Genomic DNA, 17,116 nt, shown 5'->3' on the forward strand with positions numbered 1-17,116 from the left:
AGATCAGACCACCTGCTTTGCATGAGGGCTCTGACTCTTGGAAGCTATATAACCTTGGGTCAATTACTTAACATCTCAGGGCCTCAGTTTCCTCATCTGTAAAGTGGGGATAATAATGAAACCATGGCGAGTTGTCTCATGAGACTTAGTACATTGTTCCTGGTCATGGTGGGCTTTCCCTCCACCACTTCCACTCCCTGCTGGGGGGTCTGTCTTCCAGGTGTTGAATACTGTTGGAAACCCAGAACTCCCGTAAATGTACATAATGGACACACACATGATAGAGGAGATGATGACCAAGGAGTATCTGGCCACATAGTTGTCCAGCAGCAGCAGCAAGTAGATGCTTGCCTACCGGCCAGTGGGCAGCTGAGTTGGGGGTGCCTGAGGCTACGGTCCCCTTCTCTCTATTGTCTTCCCCCCATACCCTGGCAACTCCAGCCCAGCCTTCCCCTTGGTTCTTACCTGGCTGGTGAGGGGGATGCCCAGAAGGAAGCCAGCCACAGCCATGCCCAAGGTCACATAAATCTTTCTCTGCAGGATCCACTCATTCCCTACCTCACCCACAGTGGCTGTGACCAGCGTCTCTAGGAGGCAAAACTGCAGGATACGGCCATCAGAGCAGGGGCCTACACTTGGCCCTGCCTCCTCCCGCCCCAAGCCACAGGCCCGAGTCCTGCGCCTCGTACTTGAGTACCCAGCCCCATCAAGATGAGCATGAAGAAGAGCATGGACCAGAATGGGGCGATGGGCAGCAGTGTGAGGGCCTCTGGGTATGCCATGAAGGCCAGGCCCGGGCTGTGGTCTGCCATGTTGGACACATCCACGCCCAGGTGATTGGCCATGAAGCCCAGGATGGAGAAGATGACAAAGTTGGCATAGACACTGGTGGCACAGTTAGTCATGCTGATGATGACACTGTGTCTAATGGGGAGGGAAACATGTGGTCAGGACACGCAGCTTAGTTCCTCTTGCCCATTTTGGGCCAGCAGACTTGGAGACAGGGAAAGTTCTAGGAACAAAAGGACCCCCGATCTCCTCTCTGGTCTGTTCTGGGCCTCTTTAAGTGAGTGTGAGGCTCTTGAGTCCTTACAGACCCCTGGGGCATCACTAACATCACTCCTTCTCTCTTCTGCCTAAGTGTTCTCTGTTCTGCAGTGACTGGAACCAGACCCGGCATTGCCAAGATCTCAAGGCTGTGAGTGGAAGGGAGGGTGCATGTGGGCCAGAAGGCTGTACTGCATCTGGTGGGTCTGGGGGAAGCAGGATCAGGCTGAAGAAAGGGCAGGAACTGGGGGCAGCCCCAGCGCTGGCAGAGAGACTCTCAATGGTAACAGTTGTTGTGGAACTTGTTTTAGGAAGCCATGGTGATGAGACCACCCCACGCACAGCCCAGCAAGTAGAAGATCTGGGAGGTGGCGTCCCCTCATACCTGAAGGAGGAGTTGTGGTCAGAGGCTGGCGCCTCTATGCCCCTCCCCATCCCTCCAGGTCACCTTCCACCCACGGCCCACCTTGGCCTCCAGGATCTTGTCCCACTGTGGGGTCAAGTAGTACTTGATGCCCGTGGAGGCTCCTTCCAGGGTCACGCCACGGACGAACAGGATGGTCAGCACCATGTAGGGGAATGTGGCCCTAAAGTACACCACCTGGGGGTGAGAGGGACCCCACTGGACTCCTTTGGGCTCTTCCCAATCCACCCCCCAACCTGCCCCCTCAACCACCACGGGTCCCCTGGTCCCTCTTTCCCTCCGACATGCTTTCATCACTCTCCCACCCACCCCTCCACACACAAAACCCAGGCAGGGGAGGCAGGATATTTCTCGATGGACACAGATCCTGGAGGGAGGGGGACTTTCTTTCCTGAAGACCTGACCCCTTGGCTGAGGCAGACGAAGACAACCACTCAGGAGACAAGGAGACAGCTGAGGTGAAACCGCACCTCCTCGAAGTTTCCGATGTCATTCGACAGCTTCAGCACATTGTGCCTGGAAGGGGATACTCTGTCACTGAGGGCCAGCTGCACCATCCAGCAACACATTCCCAAGGCCAAGGCCCAGCCTTGCAGCTCCCTCCTTTCTCAAGGAGTCCCAGCAGCCGGCTTGTCTGAGATGAGAGCCTTGGCGAGGCCCCAGCCCCAGCCTTCCCAGGCCTCTCTGCCTGCTGCCTTTCCCAGGATCCTTGAGGGTATCTGAAGGCCACACCCCAGGCCTGGGCTAGCTTCCTCAGCCCCTTGGGTGTGGAGGTCTCCCTGTCCCTGCTCAGACCCGGCCCAGGCCTTTCCTTTAGGAAGGCCCTCTCCTCCTGACTGGACGCACCCTATCTGGCGTCACCTCCTCCAGGAAGGCTTCTGCGACATTTTCACCCACACTAGTCCTACAACTCTGATGAACAGAGGGAGGCAGTGGAGTAATCAGAAAAGACAGAGGCTTCCCAGGTGGTGCTAGTGGTAAAGAACCTGCCTGTCAATGAAGGAGACAAGAGATAGGGGTTTGATCTCTGGGTTGGGAAGATCCCCCAGAGGAGGAAATGGCAACTCATTTCACTATCCTTGCCTGGAGAATCCTATGGACAGAGGAGCATGCAGGGCTATAGTCCATGGGGTCGCAAAGAGTTGGACATGACTAAAGCGACTTAGCACACACACTGGAGCACACAAGCCTAGACTTGAACCTGAATTCCTCTCCTGAGTGTGCATGACTCTCTCTGGAGCCCTATACCATGCCAGCTGTGTTTCTTCAATCTACTGGACGTTGATGTGCCAAGCCCTTGCTAGATGCTGGGCATATTGACCTAAATCAGGTGTTGTGGGCACTGCCAGGAGCATCTTAACCCCATGGGGAGGAACACACTGAAAGTATTCCTGGAAGAGGGGAGGCTTGAGCCAAAGTTTGAAGGATATGGAGAAAGTAAGTGAAGAGAAATGAAAGCACATGCCAGGCTGAGGACATGTGTCAGGGTCAGGTCATGACCCAGCAGGACAGGATCAGGAACTGCCTGGGCATGTTGGTAACTCAGGAAGACTGGAGGAGAAGGGAAGGTGAATAGAGAAGGATGAAGATAGGAAGGAACAAGATCAAGAGAAGTTGTGCAGTCAAGATGGAGAAGTTTGGATTTTATTCTGAGAGCAGTGAGAAGCTTCTGGAGGGTTTTTAGAAGAGGTCTCTTAGGGCTTCTCCTTGGCTCAAAACCTTGTAGCAGCTCCCATCTCTGGCCATGGAAAAAACAAAGTCCATACAGTGCCTACAAAGCCCTTCATGATCCACTATGTCCTAACTGCAATCTCTCAAATCTCTCCTCCTGCTCCTTCCCCCCTTACTCACTGCTCCAGCTGCATTGGGTTCCTTGTTGTTCCTTAAATGTGCCAGGCCCACTCCCACCTCAGGGCCTTTACACATGCTCTTCCCTGTCTGACATACTCTTTCCCCAGATCTCCACATGTCCACATGGTTGCGAGATCTGTGCAGGCACACAGGTCCCCCTGCTTAGGAGGCCTTGTGCTTGGCTTAATGTCCTGCCATTGCCATCTTGAAATCCTGAAGGCATTTGAACAAGAGGCCCCATCTTTTCATTTTGCGCTGGGCCCCACAAATTACACAGTTAGGCTTGTCGGCATGGTTGCCTCCCTCCTTCTTTCCTTCAAATCTTTACTTGGGTGTCCTCTTTGCATAGGGGCCTATTCTGGATACCCGGATTAAACCTGCAACCCCAGCCCCAGCCTGGCACATCTTACCCAATTCTTGGCTGTGTTTTCCTCCAGAGTATGTCTCTTTCTATCAAACTGTACATTTTACTATTCAGTTTGTTATCTGCCTTCTATGAAGGCAAGGGTTTTTGTCTGTTTTGTTCACTCTCGTATCCCTCCGGTGGTTCTCAAAGTGCCTGGCACAGAGCCATGCCCAATAAGCATTTGCTGAATGGATGAATGAATTGACATCATGGAAAATGGACTTGGAAGTATAAAGGGGAGTATCTGGAGGGGGACTGGCTTAGCTGTTGGAGTTGTCCAGGCTAGAACTGATGAGCAGGAGACAAACTTTGACCCTCAGTCTCCTCATCTTTAAAATGAGCATCATAACTTCAACCTAGGATAATCTGTAGATAAATTTAGAAAAATACAGGCTCCTTTCCCCTCTTTCAGTGAAGACTTCTCAGCATAACTCATAGGCTGTCCCCTACTCTTAGCTATTTTTACTTTTTTTTTGCCAACTCTGTTCTCAAACTCATGAAAACATGTTTAATACCTTGTGATGGGTGGTCACCCTGGCCCCTCATGGGACAATGTGGCCACGTCCGGGATTTGCGTGTTTGGTCAGCCCACCAGCCTGTCAGACTTGCAAGCACCTTAGTAGGCCTCCTCTGCCTCAAATCTTCTCCTAGGCTGCCCTTCATATCGTGACCTGAAGAGGGCGCTGACCAACACATCCGTCTTGTGCCAAACTCCTGCCTCTGTGTTGGTACACTCAACAGGCATCAGGGTCAGAAACTTTCCAGGCTCTCAGTCCATGGGGGAACTAAAGATAAAGGGATGAATAAGATCCACCCCCTCCTCCCAGGAGTAGCTCCTGGACCCTTGCGGCTGTGCTTTCCAATTTTTTTCCCTTTGGGATATGCAGAAAAAAAATAGTTTGGGCCCACGGGGCAAATAGACAAGGCCACTCAAAGCTGAAGGCAGCAGAACTGGAGATTCTGGGCTACCCAGCCCCGACCGGACTGGCACACTATTTAAGGTACATCATGTTGGGAGGCTCTGCCTTCCAGAATATCCACCGGATCTTACTGCTACAGCTGAGAGGTGATTTACTTTAAGCACCAGCATTCAAAGTAAAGAACCCATTCCTTGCTCAAAAGACTCTCTAAAAACTTTGTCTAGTTACATATGTTAAACTGGTAGTGCTTTGTATTATTTTCTTATTGCAAGGGTTCAGCATACAATACAAGGGGAAAAGAAGAAGTAAAACTCTCACTATTTGCAGATGACATGATCCTCTACATAGAAAACCCTAAAGATTCTACCAGAAAATTACTAGAGCTAATCAATGAATATAATAAAGTTGCAGGATATAAAATTAACACATAGAAATCACTTGCATTCCTATACACCAATAATGAGAAAACAGAAAGAGAAATTAAGGAAACAATACCATTCACCATTGCAACAAAAAGAATAAAATACTTAGGAATATATCTACCTAAAGAAACAAAAGACTTATATATAGAAAACCATAAAACACTGATGATAGAAATCAAAGAGGACACAAACAGATGGAGAAATACACCGTGTTCATGGGTTGGAAGAATTAATATAGTGAAAATGAGTATACTACCCAAAGCAATCTATAGATTCAATGCAATCCCTATCAAGCTACCAACGGTATTTTTCACAGAACTAGAACAAATAATTTCACAATTTGTATGGAAATATAAACAACCTTGAATAGCCAAAGCAATCTTGAGAGAGAAGAATGGAACTGGAGGAATCAACCTGCCCGACTTCAGGCTCTACTACAAAGCCACAGTCATCAAGACAGTATGATACTGGCACAAAGATAGAAATATAGATCAATGGAACAAAATAGGAAGCCCAGAGATAAATCCACACACCTATGGACACCTTATCTTCGACAAAGGAGGCAAGAATATACAATGGAGAAAAGACAATCTCTTTAACAAGTGGTGCTGGGAAAACTGGTCAACCACTTGTAAAAGAATGAAACTAGAACACTTTCTAACACCACACACAAAAATAAACTCAAAATGGATTAAAGATCTAAACGTAAGACCAGAAACTATACAACTCCTAGAGGAAAACATAGGCAAAACACTCTCCGACATAAATCACAGCAGGATCCTCCATGACCCACCTCCCAGAATATTGGAAATAAAAGCAAAAATAAACAAATGGGACCTAATTAAAATTAAAAGCTTTTGCACAACAAAGGAAACTATAAGCAAGGTGAAAAGACAGCCTTCAGAATGGGAGAAAATAATAGCAAACGAAGCAACAGACAAACAATTAATCTCAAAAATATACAAGCAACTCCTGCAGCTGAATTCCAGAAAAATAAACGACCCAATCAAAAAATGGGCCAAAGAACTAAACAGACATTTCTCCAAAGAAGACGTACAGATGGCTAACAAACACATGAAAAGATGCTCAATATCACTCATTATTAGAGAAATGCAAATCAAAACCACAATGAGGTACCATTTCACACCAGTCAGAATGGCTGCTATCCAAAAGTCTACAAGCAATAAATGCTGGAGAGGGTGTGGAGAAAAGGGAACCCTCTTACACTGTTGGTGGGAATGCAAACTAGTACAGCCACTATGAAGAACAGTGTGGAGCTTCCTTAAAAAACTGGGAATAGAACTGCCATGTGACCCAGCAATCCCACTGCTGGGCATACACATTGAGGAAACCAGAAGTGAAAGAGATGCGTGTACCCCAATGTTCATCGCAGCACTGTTTACAATAGCCAGGACATGGAAGGAACCTAGATGTCCATCAGCAGATGAATGGATAAGGAAGCTGTGGTACATATACACAATGGAATATTACTCAGCCATTAAAAAGAATACATTTGAATCAGTTCTATTGAGATGGATGAAACTGGAGCCCATTATACAGAGTGAAGTAAGCCAGAAAGAAAAACACCAATACAGTATACTAATGCATATATATGGAATTTGAAAGATAGTAACGATAACCCTATATGCGAGATAGAATAAGAGACACAGATGCATAGAACAGTCTTATGGACTCTGAGGGAGAAGGTGAGGGTGGGACGTCCTGAGAGAATAGCACTGAAACATGTATATTATCATATGTGAAACAGAACACCATTCCAGGTTCGATGCATGAGACAAATGCTCAGGGCTGGGGCAATGGGATGACCCAGAGGGATGGGATGGGGAGGAAGGTGGGAGGGGGGTTCAGGATGGGGAACACATGTAAACCCATCGCTGATTCATGTCAATGTATGGCAAAAACCACCACAATACTGTAAAGTAATTAACCCCCAACTAAAATAAATAAATTTATTTAATTAAAAAAAATTTTAAAAAAAGAGTTTGGAAGGCTAATCTTCTGAACTCTAACTTTCTTTTTATGGCACCGTATTTAATGTTTGGTTTTGGTTTTGGACCATGGGCTTTTGAGACCAAAGAACTAACTGAAAAACTTTTGGAACCACGCATATTTGCAAGCTGGCTTTCACATAACATCACTGGACTTATTCTGCATTATTTTTTAATTTCCCCAACCAGATGGTAAACGCCTTGAGAACAGGACACTCTTGTCTATTTCACTGCATCTCCACCAGTGGGTATCACTATGCACCCGTCACTGTTCTTAGTGATTTCTGCTACATCTTTATAATAACAAGAATGTTGTTGTAACCACTCCCACTTAAATGATGAACAGTTGAGACTTAAAGAGGTTTGGTGACCTCACAAGGCCAAGCTTGTATGTAGCACAGCCAGGATTTGAGTGAGGTCTGTGTGGTTCTAGAGCTGGCATGAAGACACTGAGAGAGGGGTGCTGGGACCCAAGTCCCATTGGGTGTCAGGTGTCTGCTGGGGAGATGAGGGCATGGGCCTGAGCTTAGGGCCTGCCTGGCAGGCATCAGATCAGCTCTCAGAGGACTGTAAGGTAATGCTGTAAAGACATGGTGAGGGCAGAGAAAGCTGGAGTCCAAAGGGTAGGCAAAAGGCAGATCTGGGCTCAGAAATCTGCCCTAAGAGCTCTTCTCCTTTAAAGGAGTCAATCTTTCTCTTGATTTGCTTTGTTCACTTGTAAAACGGGAGTATTTTATAAAACTGGCACACACTATCTAATAGGGTTGCTGTAGGGCTCAAATGAGATTGTGCAGCTTTCCAAAGGGTCACTGGAGACTGTGGACCCAGAACGCCTGCAGAGTATCATCAGCCTAGTTCATATTAGGCACCAGGCACAGCAGGGCATGCATATCCTAACACATGTATATCCTGACACAGCATTGCGGCCCAGTTCCTTAACATCAGGGAATCAGTCTCTGAATCTGAAATTGGGGGTGATATCATATAATATGCCTAGCACATAGTTCCCTGGTGGCTCTGGGGTAAAGAATCCACCTGCCAATGCAGGAGATTTGGGTTTGATCTCTGGGTTGGGAGGATCCCCTGGAGAAGGAAATGGCAACCCACTCTAGTATTCTTACCTGGAGAATCCCATGGACAGACGAGCCTGCAGAGCTACAGCCCAGGGGGTTGCAAAAGAGTTGGGCACGGCTGAGCAACTTAACAATAAGCACATAGTAGTTACCCAGAAATGGGGGTGCTTGCTCACCTCATCTTGCTGAAGCCAGCTTGGGCAACCCTCTCAAAGGTCACTTCCCTAGGCTTTCCAGGAGGGGGCAGCATGGAGCCATCCTGAAGGGAAGGAGTCCTGCCTGGGACTGCGGTTCCTTAGGGAAGCCTGGCTCCAGCCTCCTACAAGGAGTGGAGTTCAGCGGGCCATCCCGTGGACCTCCTGACCCATGGCTAGTTTTCTTGGAGGGAAATTCCCCTCTAATTGCACTGGATAAAATCTCCTGAGCTTTGCCAAGCAGCAGCCCCACCCTGGAAGATAGCCCCTGGGGTGATCATTTCTGGAGCATCTCCGGACTTTGTGTTTCTGGAACCTTCCAGAAGGTTCTCCCTAGTCTAGATCAAGTTGCCCAGTCCACACCATGCCCCAAATGTAGCAGAATAACTAAGTGGGCAGAGTCTCTTACTCCCCGCTCTGTTCCTGCTCTGAGTACAGTTCTCGGTACCTACTTGGTGCTCAGGAAATGACCCGTCCAATGACTGAATGACTGAATCTGCCCAGAGGTAATTTTGCCCAAACCTCACTGGGAGGCAAAGGCTCTATGGTCTCCACCATGTGTCTTGAGGATGGTGACCACCTCTTAACTGTCTTTGGACATCTATAGCGCAGCACAGGGCCTTCCCAGGTGGCTCAGTGGTAAACAATCTGCCTGCCAATGCAGGAGGTGCAGGAAACACTGGTTCAATCCCTGAGTCAGGGAGATCCCCTGGAGTAGGAAATGGCAACCCATACCAATATTCTTGCCTGGAAAATTCCATGGACAGAGGCACCTGGCAGGCTACAGTCCATGATGTTGCCAAGAGTGAGACACAATTGAGCACGTATGCAGCAGCAGCAGCCCAGGAACACTGGGCCCTGAGGCTCTGAGTGCTGGCCCTCGGCTTAGAGGACGTGGACCTGCTAGGACTTCGAGTGTCACTGGGACCTCCACCGCTCAGCCCTGACTCTCCATCACAACATGGAGAAGACCTCGAACCCTCTGACCGGCAGGGGAAGCCCTGTGCCTTTTGATTTCCTGGCCTCCTCTGTCCCAATTCTCTGTCCTATCTGCTCCCAACCCCAGCTCCAGTCTGCCACCTCCTGGCTGCAGCTCATCTGCCCACGTCTCCCAATCCTTCTATACTTCCTTTCTCACTCCTCTGGGAAGTCTTGTTTTTTTTCTATGATTTATTTTTTGACTGTGGCATGCTTGTCATGTGGGATCTTAGTTCCCTGAGGAGGGATTGAACCTGTGCCCCCTGAAGTGGAGTCATTGTAAGCTCGGAGTCTTAGACACTGGACCTTGAGAGAAGTCCATGGGAAGCCTCCTTGATCACCTTCTGTTGCCCTCACCACACACTGCATATACGTGCACTGAGGCCCCTGCCCCAAATAGCATTAACAACCCATCTCCCTTCTAGACTGTGACTGCCTCGTGGCATGATCTCAGGACTGTTTGTACCCCATGGGCACACAGGGCCCGGCAGAGTGGATGCCATAAATGTTTGTGGAATGAATGAACGAGACCTGCCCACCAGTCCACAAAGCCCTCTTCCCATGAGCTCCTCAACAGGACGTGGGGAATTTCCTCTAGGATGTCCTGCTGTGCCCTCACACCCACCCAGCTGGGACAAGATGTTTCAAACAGCCCCAGCAACAGCTTCCCTTCAAGCTAGCCCTGGGACTCCATTCTCTGTCACCACAGAGCTCAGGGGTTCCAGGCTGCCCTTCCCAAACCCAACTTGATAATGACAGCTCTTGGCTCAGGAAACTTCCACAGCTCTTCTTTGGTTCTGCTGGGTTAGGTCCACACTTCATACTTGTAAGCCCTCCAAAAGTCACATACTCCCTGTAGGCTACCACATGGCTGGTGAGTTCCCCACACACCTGTTACTCCTCGTCACAACAGCTTTCCCTCAGGCTCATCTGAGACTAAGGGCTTCTGTTCGTGCTTTTCTGCTTACCAGGAAGCCACCCCTCTTTACCCTGACCCTCCTCTTCTGACCTGACTGACAGTTGGAGCCTCAATGCTGCTGTGTAAGGACTCTCACAAACTCACAAAGCTTGTGTGTCAGCCTCTCCTGAAGTGGGCTGTGAGCTCCTTACATTTCTTCTCACACCTCTGCCCTGCTCCGTTCCTGGCACTGTCCCTAGACTGCAGACTACTGCCCTTCAGCGAAGACGGCGGGCTGAAGATAGGCTCCCAGGGTAATCCCTAGAAGCCCAGGTCCTGTAGGGGCCTCACCTATAATACTCCTCGCTGGGGCTTGTCCTCTTGAGGGTGTGATTGAGTGCCTGAGAGACGTTGCCAGGCAGGGCAGGAGGCTGCAAGCTGTTGGTGATGTTGGGGTTATCCAGCAAGCTCACATAGTCTGGCATGTTCCAAGGGTTATTGCAATAGGTCCAGGGCAGCACAGACGTCATGGACGAGAAGTAGTAGTAGAAGGCGATGCAGACGACCACGTTATAGTAGATGCTGATGTATGTGGACACCACCATCATGCTGTAGCCCACACCTGGGGGATGGGAGGGGCAGGAGCAGCCTCACACACCTAGCTGAAGGACGTGAAGCTAATTTTGAAGGGCTTAACGGGCAGGCTTTCGTGGAGGGCCACAGAAGGGGCAGGTCAAAGCCTTGGCAGGAGCGAGCTGGGAGCTGGGTGGGGAAGGCTGGCAAAGGGCTTTTGTGTATGCATGTGGTAGAAGGAGAGGGTGGAGGTCAAGTAAACAATGGATCCCAGCATGTGTCCCTGGCCTTGGCCATTGATGCGGACCTCGGGTCAACACTCGGATTCCATAGGGGTTGGCAGTCTTTATACAGATGGCTGAGTCAGCACGGCCCCCAGGAGCCTCTGTGTGTGTGTGTGTGTGTGCGCGCGCGCGTGTGCATGTGTGTGTACCCCACCCGGGCTTCACCTTTGAACATGGGGCTGATCCTCCAGACCACCAGGCAGCCCTACTTGCAAACTGGCCAAAGGAGAGTTCCGTGAAGAAGAGGGGGATCCTGCAGAAGATAAGCATTATGAAGTAGGGGATCATGAAGGCTTCTGGTGGGCAGATAGAGGGCTATCTCAGGGCCAGATTTGGGGGATCCCACCCTCTTCCTGCTCAGAACCCGACAGCAGAACCTTTGCAATTGGCTGGGCTTCCAAGAGGGTGTGCCATGCCCTGGACTGGAGCCTCAGTCTGAGGCACACTGCTCACGGCCTGTTTTTGAACTTGACAGGGGTTCCCAGGAAATCTGTTCTGAGCTGAACCCATGTCCTAGAGCTGCCATGTTTGGGTGGGAATTGATGACTTAACCAAGCAATTTCACACACATTAGCTGATGGGGTCCTCAAATATCCCCTGAATCATTTTGGGGGTGGCTGTTGAAATGCAGGAGGTATAAAACTGAGACTTGGGAGGTTGGGTTGTTTTCCTCTCTACCTTTCCTCCCCTCGAGAGATTAGGCTGCCAACATCAGGGGGTAAAGGGTACCTAAGACAGGGGTGGGGGCAAAGGAGATTAGGGCCAGAGGCCAGCCTGTCTGGAGTGGGGTCTGTGCCAGAAGCGGGTGGCTGGGCCCTGGTGGCTGGGCTCTACCCACGTGGGTGGCCCCTGCCCTGTGCCCACTGGGTACCTCCCTCATTGAGAAAGCAGAGGTATGGGAAGCACCATACATTACCAAGGCCCACGGCATAGCCCATGCTCATCAGTACAAACTCAATCTGGTTGCCCCAGCTGCCCCGATGGAGGCTGCAATCCTTCTTAGTAGCCTTGCTGGCCATAGCACCATTCTGTGCAGACAGGAGAAAAGCTACCATCAGCAAGGCATTGGCATGAGGTGCCCGGCCCTTCAGGCCTCCCCCAGTGGGGATACTGTGGACACTGCAGGCCCCAACCCCCACCCTGGGCTTCCCCTCTGCTGGCAGGAACTGCAGGCAGGACTGGCAGAGGAACACAGAGGAAAGAGTGGCTGCCATGGGGTGCCAAGCTGGGCCTCCCTCACCAGCCCCCCAGCCCACCTGAGGAGCTGCTGTCAGCATCTGAGAGGTGGGACACTGAGAGGGAGCTCGAATTGAGAGCCCCCCCAGCCCCTCCAAAGCCTCCCCTCTCCCCTCTGGGTGAGGATCTGGGAACAGCTGAGCCTCATACCAAGCAGTCAAGCTGGGCTGGGCACAAAGGCGTCTGTGTCCAGACAGCCCCCCAACCAGTTGCCACCATATCCCCAGGTTGAGCATGCTGCCCATGGCAGGTGGCTGTGGGGGAGGGGACGCTGGGCCCCTCCTGCAGCTGAAGGCTTTTTCTAGGGGGCACATGGTGGTCAGGGCTGTAGGGTACAAGAAGGGGGAAGAAACTGAGCTGGGCCAGACCTGAGGAAGGCATTCTGGGACTCAGGATGGGAGGGCCAGGGGAGCCATCTCTAATTCTCTAATTGCCCATGACTGAGGAGGGGAGCCCTGGGGAAGCTGACCTGCACTGGCGGGGGGAGTTGCTGGCCATGAGTTGGGGGAGGAGATCAGAGTTGTAGGCCCCATGCCAGACTTGGAGAACAGACTCTGGGGAGTTCTAGTTCCAGTTACTTCAGGGGAACTAGAGGGAGTGACTCCGGAAAAGGGTCTCTGAGCTGAGAGAGCATGGGCTGAAGAAAAGGAAGCTGGTCAGGAAGGGCTGATGAGGGGGTTCGCCCCAAAGGAAGGATGTGGGCTTGCTTGCCTGGGGAGCTGTGGGGCCGGACTGGGTGGACTGAAGCCCCACTGAGGACCCCAAGCCCACAGTTGGGACTAACCCAGTAAGTCCCTTTATAAGTGTGAGCAGACCCATCCCCCATGCCATGTCCCTTCCACCCTTCCCACTGAGTCAGCCACCCTGAACCAGAGCCTGAGGGGTCAGAGGAGTCTCACTAAGAGGCAAGGGAGGACCCTGAGAGTCACCAACAGAGAATCCCAGAGAGTCCCTGAGTGACAGAGACAGTCTCCCAATGGTGGGCTGTTCTCCTGAGAGAAATGGCCAGGTGTCCCTGAGGACACCCAGGATCAGAGACATAGCCGCACGACCTCTGAGGGACAGCGTGGTAGTGACACTGACCCTCAGTATGAAAGAGACAGATTCATGGCACGCAGGCAAATAAACACACGGACCTGATGTTTTGATATGCTGCTGGACTCTGACACTGACCAACATGCGCAGAGTGGGGGAATGGTCTCACCGGGCCTGCGCCTTCCAGGAAGGCCTATTTGGGAAGGCAGGCCCAGAGGCCCCAGCACCTGATGGTGGCCCTCCTAGCCACGCACGCTTTGCTCTCAGTGGGCACATCTGGGGGGCCACTTCGGGCGTGTACAGCACGTGGGCACTACTGCACAGACACCCTTGTGTGCAAAGGTGTCACCTCCCACGCAGCCTTGCCCAGAGGAGACCCTGAGCCTCATGTGGACCTGGGAGGTTTGGGGCCCAGTACCAGGAACCCTTCACAGAGCACCCAGAGCCGACCAGCAGAGCCTGTGTGCATTCATTCATGGAGATTTACAAGCACCTACTATGTGCCAGGCCCTACCTCAGGCTCAGGAAATTCAGATGGGAACAAAACACACCCCGACCCACTCAGAGCTAGAAGTCCAGCGGAAAGTAAGCCATTAATGAGATAAATACATAATTTTGACATGCAACTTCAACGTGACCACAAAGAGGAATTTCTCAAGACACATGAGTGTGAAAGGATGACTAGGGTTGGGGTGGGAGCAGGGTGAGGTCACAGAAGGCTTCCCTGATGAAGAGGCTTGAAGGCCACCTTGGCCCTGGGAGAGGGCAACTCCTAGTCCTGGTGTGACAGGTCCCTACAGAATCCTGGTTAAGCCTGTCACCACCTCCTAGGGCCTTTTTTGGGGACAGGCCTAGCAATAGCGTGGGGTACAGGGGGCATTTTTTCAGAGGGCATGAGGCCTGCCTAATGTAGTTTATCCATTCCCAAACAAAACCCAGCCAAACAGGCTTCCTACATGTTGATCCTACAATAACAGTTTTATTCTGTCTAAGGCTTGTTTACTTAGGGGCACAATGGAGGATTGCAACAGCTGCAGAGTACATGGATGAGGTCACGAAGCAGCAGTTATACCCGTAAGAGAGACAACTGAGGATCCCGGGTGGCCTCACGGGTAGAACAAGGGCAAGGCCTCTTGCAGAAACTGAGGTCCTAAGGTTTGATGTTCAAGGCCTGACCAAGTGTAGTAGGACAAGACTTGGGCCTCTGAGGTCTCTGCCCCTCCCTTGGTGTGGAAGGGCCTGGGAGGGTGGCCAGCAGTGAGTCACAGGCTGAGTGAGCCCTCAGGAGTCAGTGGTGGTGTTCACGAGCAGCACACTCCTAAGCCTTGCACTCAAAACTTCAGCCCTGCTGGCTGTGCCCCTTGGAGGCCCGAGCCTGAGGGACTGGAGCCTGGAACTGGAGTTGGGGATGGGACTGTGGCAGGAAGTAACAGACAACACGAGGGGTCCGCTGTGCAGAAGGAGGTGCAATGATGCCCTGAAAGTGGTGGAAGGAGCTCCCAGCTGAAGCAGCACCACCACTGCTCCCTGGCCCTGTATCCCAGCACTTCGGAGCCCCATTCAGGAGCTGTGGAGGGAATGCTGCCATGGGGGCCTGGTCCACAGCTAGGCCTCTGATTTTTCATTCCAGTGCAAGCTATGTGCAGGCAGTCTGACTAGTGAGGATGTGGTGCTCAGCAAAGGACAGAGGAAGCCCACCTTCCTCCAAGAACACTAGAGGGAAGGGTCCCTTTGTGGGGGCACCGGGGAGCTCTAGTTCCCTTCCAGCTCTCCAATGGGGACTCCCCTCCACTAACTTCCTGGACAGCAATGTCCAAGGCTGGGGAGACATTTTTAACGCTGCACAACATTTTGTCTCCTTGTGTAATTTTCCTCATTCTAAGCCCTCCATTCTTATTTACCTTCTGGGTCGAAGGCCTGTCACTGATAGTAACAATCCTTGCAGAGGTTGTTGGCTCTGAGGTGCCCACAAAAGAATTACTTTGTGCTCATGGGTTTGACCCAGACAGGTGGCCCCTCTGAGCTTCCCGCCGCAACTTGAGAAAAACCACGTTGTTACACACTCATCGTGAGATGAGGCCCTTTCCCTTGCAGGGCTTTGAGAGCAATCCTCGGGTTCCTCTCCCAACTTGAAAGGAGGCTTGACTCCTTTCATGAAACTCCAGGTGTCCCCCGAAATACCCGTCCCAACCTGAGAAGAACCCCGAGCTTCCTGCCACAATGCAAGAGGACACACGAGATTCCCCCTAACGCGACACCGGGCCCTTTTCACCTGCAGCGCCTCAAAATCAATGCTGAGTTTCCTCTGGCACATGAAACGAGGCTTGACTCCCTTTCAGCAGCTCCATATGTTCCCCAAGATACCCATACCAACCTGAGTGTAACCTCCAGGATCCAGACACAATTTGAGAGGAGCCCCGTGTTCCCCACAACCACCACCCCTCATCTCGAGATGAGGGCCGGGTCCCCTGCTTCCACTTGACAGAAATCCCTGCTTTCCCTCACACCACAAGAGGAGGCCTGTCTCATCCATTGAAACTCGAGAGGAAATGCGCAGTTCCTGCCACAAGACGAAAGGTCATTGAGTAGCCCCCCTCAATGGCACATGGGGCCTAATTCCATTTCAGCGACTCAGGAGAAACACTGGCTGCCCCTGGCAACTTCAAAGGAAGCCTGACTTCCCAGAGGAATCAAGAGAGGTTCCCTGAGGTCCCCCATCAGAACTCGAAAGGAACCCCAAGCTGCCTGTGGCAACTCGTGAAAAACCACGAGATTCGATCCTCAACACGAGATTAAACACGATTCCCTTGCAGTGACTTGAGAGAAACACTGAGTTCCCTCGAAACTCAGAAGGAAGCTGGACTCCCTTTGTGCCACTCTGAATGTCCCCCAAGATACCAGTCCCAACTCGAGAGGAACCCTGAGTTTCCTACCTCAACGCTTGATGAGGACCCATTCTGCTGCAGCGACTTCAGAGGAATCCCGAAGGTGCCCCTTGCAGCTCGAAAGGTAGCATCCTGACCTCCCTGAGATCACAGGAGTGATTGGTGAGGTACCTGTTGCAACTTGAGAGCTTCTGCAGACTCGAGAGAAACCATGTGATTCCACGCTCATCGCAAAATGAGGCTCTTTTCCCTTGCAGGGCCTTGAGAGCAATCCCTGGGCTCCTCTCCCAACTTCAAAGGAGGCTTGACTTTTTTCATGCAACTCCATGTGATCCCCAAGATACATGCCCCAACCTGAGATGAACCCCGAGCTTCTCTCCACAACGCGAAAGCATCCACGAGATTCCCCTTCAAGGTGAGACGGGGTGCTTTTCACCTACAGAGCCTCGAGAGCAATCCTGATTTCCCTCTGGCACTTGAAAGGAAGCTTGACTCCCTTTAGACAGCTCCAGAGGTTTCCTGAGATACTTGTCCCAACTTTAGAGGAACCCCGAGTCTCCAGACACAATTCAAGAGGAGCCTCGTATTCCCCATGCCCCACCCGCCTCATCTCGAGATGAGGGCCGAGTCCCCTGTTTCCACTCGACAGCAAACAGTACTTTCCTTCACACCTCAAGAGGAGGCCTGTCTCATCTATTGAAACTCGAGAGGAAATGGGCAGTTCCTGCCACAAGACAAAAGGTCGATTACCCCCCTCAACTGCACATAGGGCCTAATTCCCTTGCAGTGACTCAAGAGGATCCCGAGATGACCCTGGCAACTCCAAAAGAGGCCTGACTTCCCCGAGGCAACAAGAGAGGTTCACTGAGATCCCCCATCAG

The 17,116-nt window shown here is 51.3% G+C and overlaps 1 pseudogene; it reads right to left on the reverse strand.

The window, feature by feature from the left end:
• Positions 1–75: 75 nt before the first annotated feature.
• Positions 76–12,101, reverse strand: LOC145534836 (sodium- and chloride-dependent glycine transporter 1-like; annotated as a pseudogene).
• Positions 12,102–17,116: the final 5,015 nt, after the last annotated feature.

The sequence above is a fragment of the Giraffa tippelskirchi genome, chromosome 14, assembly GCF_054371585.1.
Source record: "Giraffa tippelskirchi isolate mGirTip1 chromosome 14, T2T-mGirTip1v1.2.pri, whole genome shotgun sequence".
NCBI lineage: Eukaryota > Metazoa > Chordata > Mammalia > Artiodactyla > Giraffidae > Giraffa > Giraffa tippelskirchi.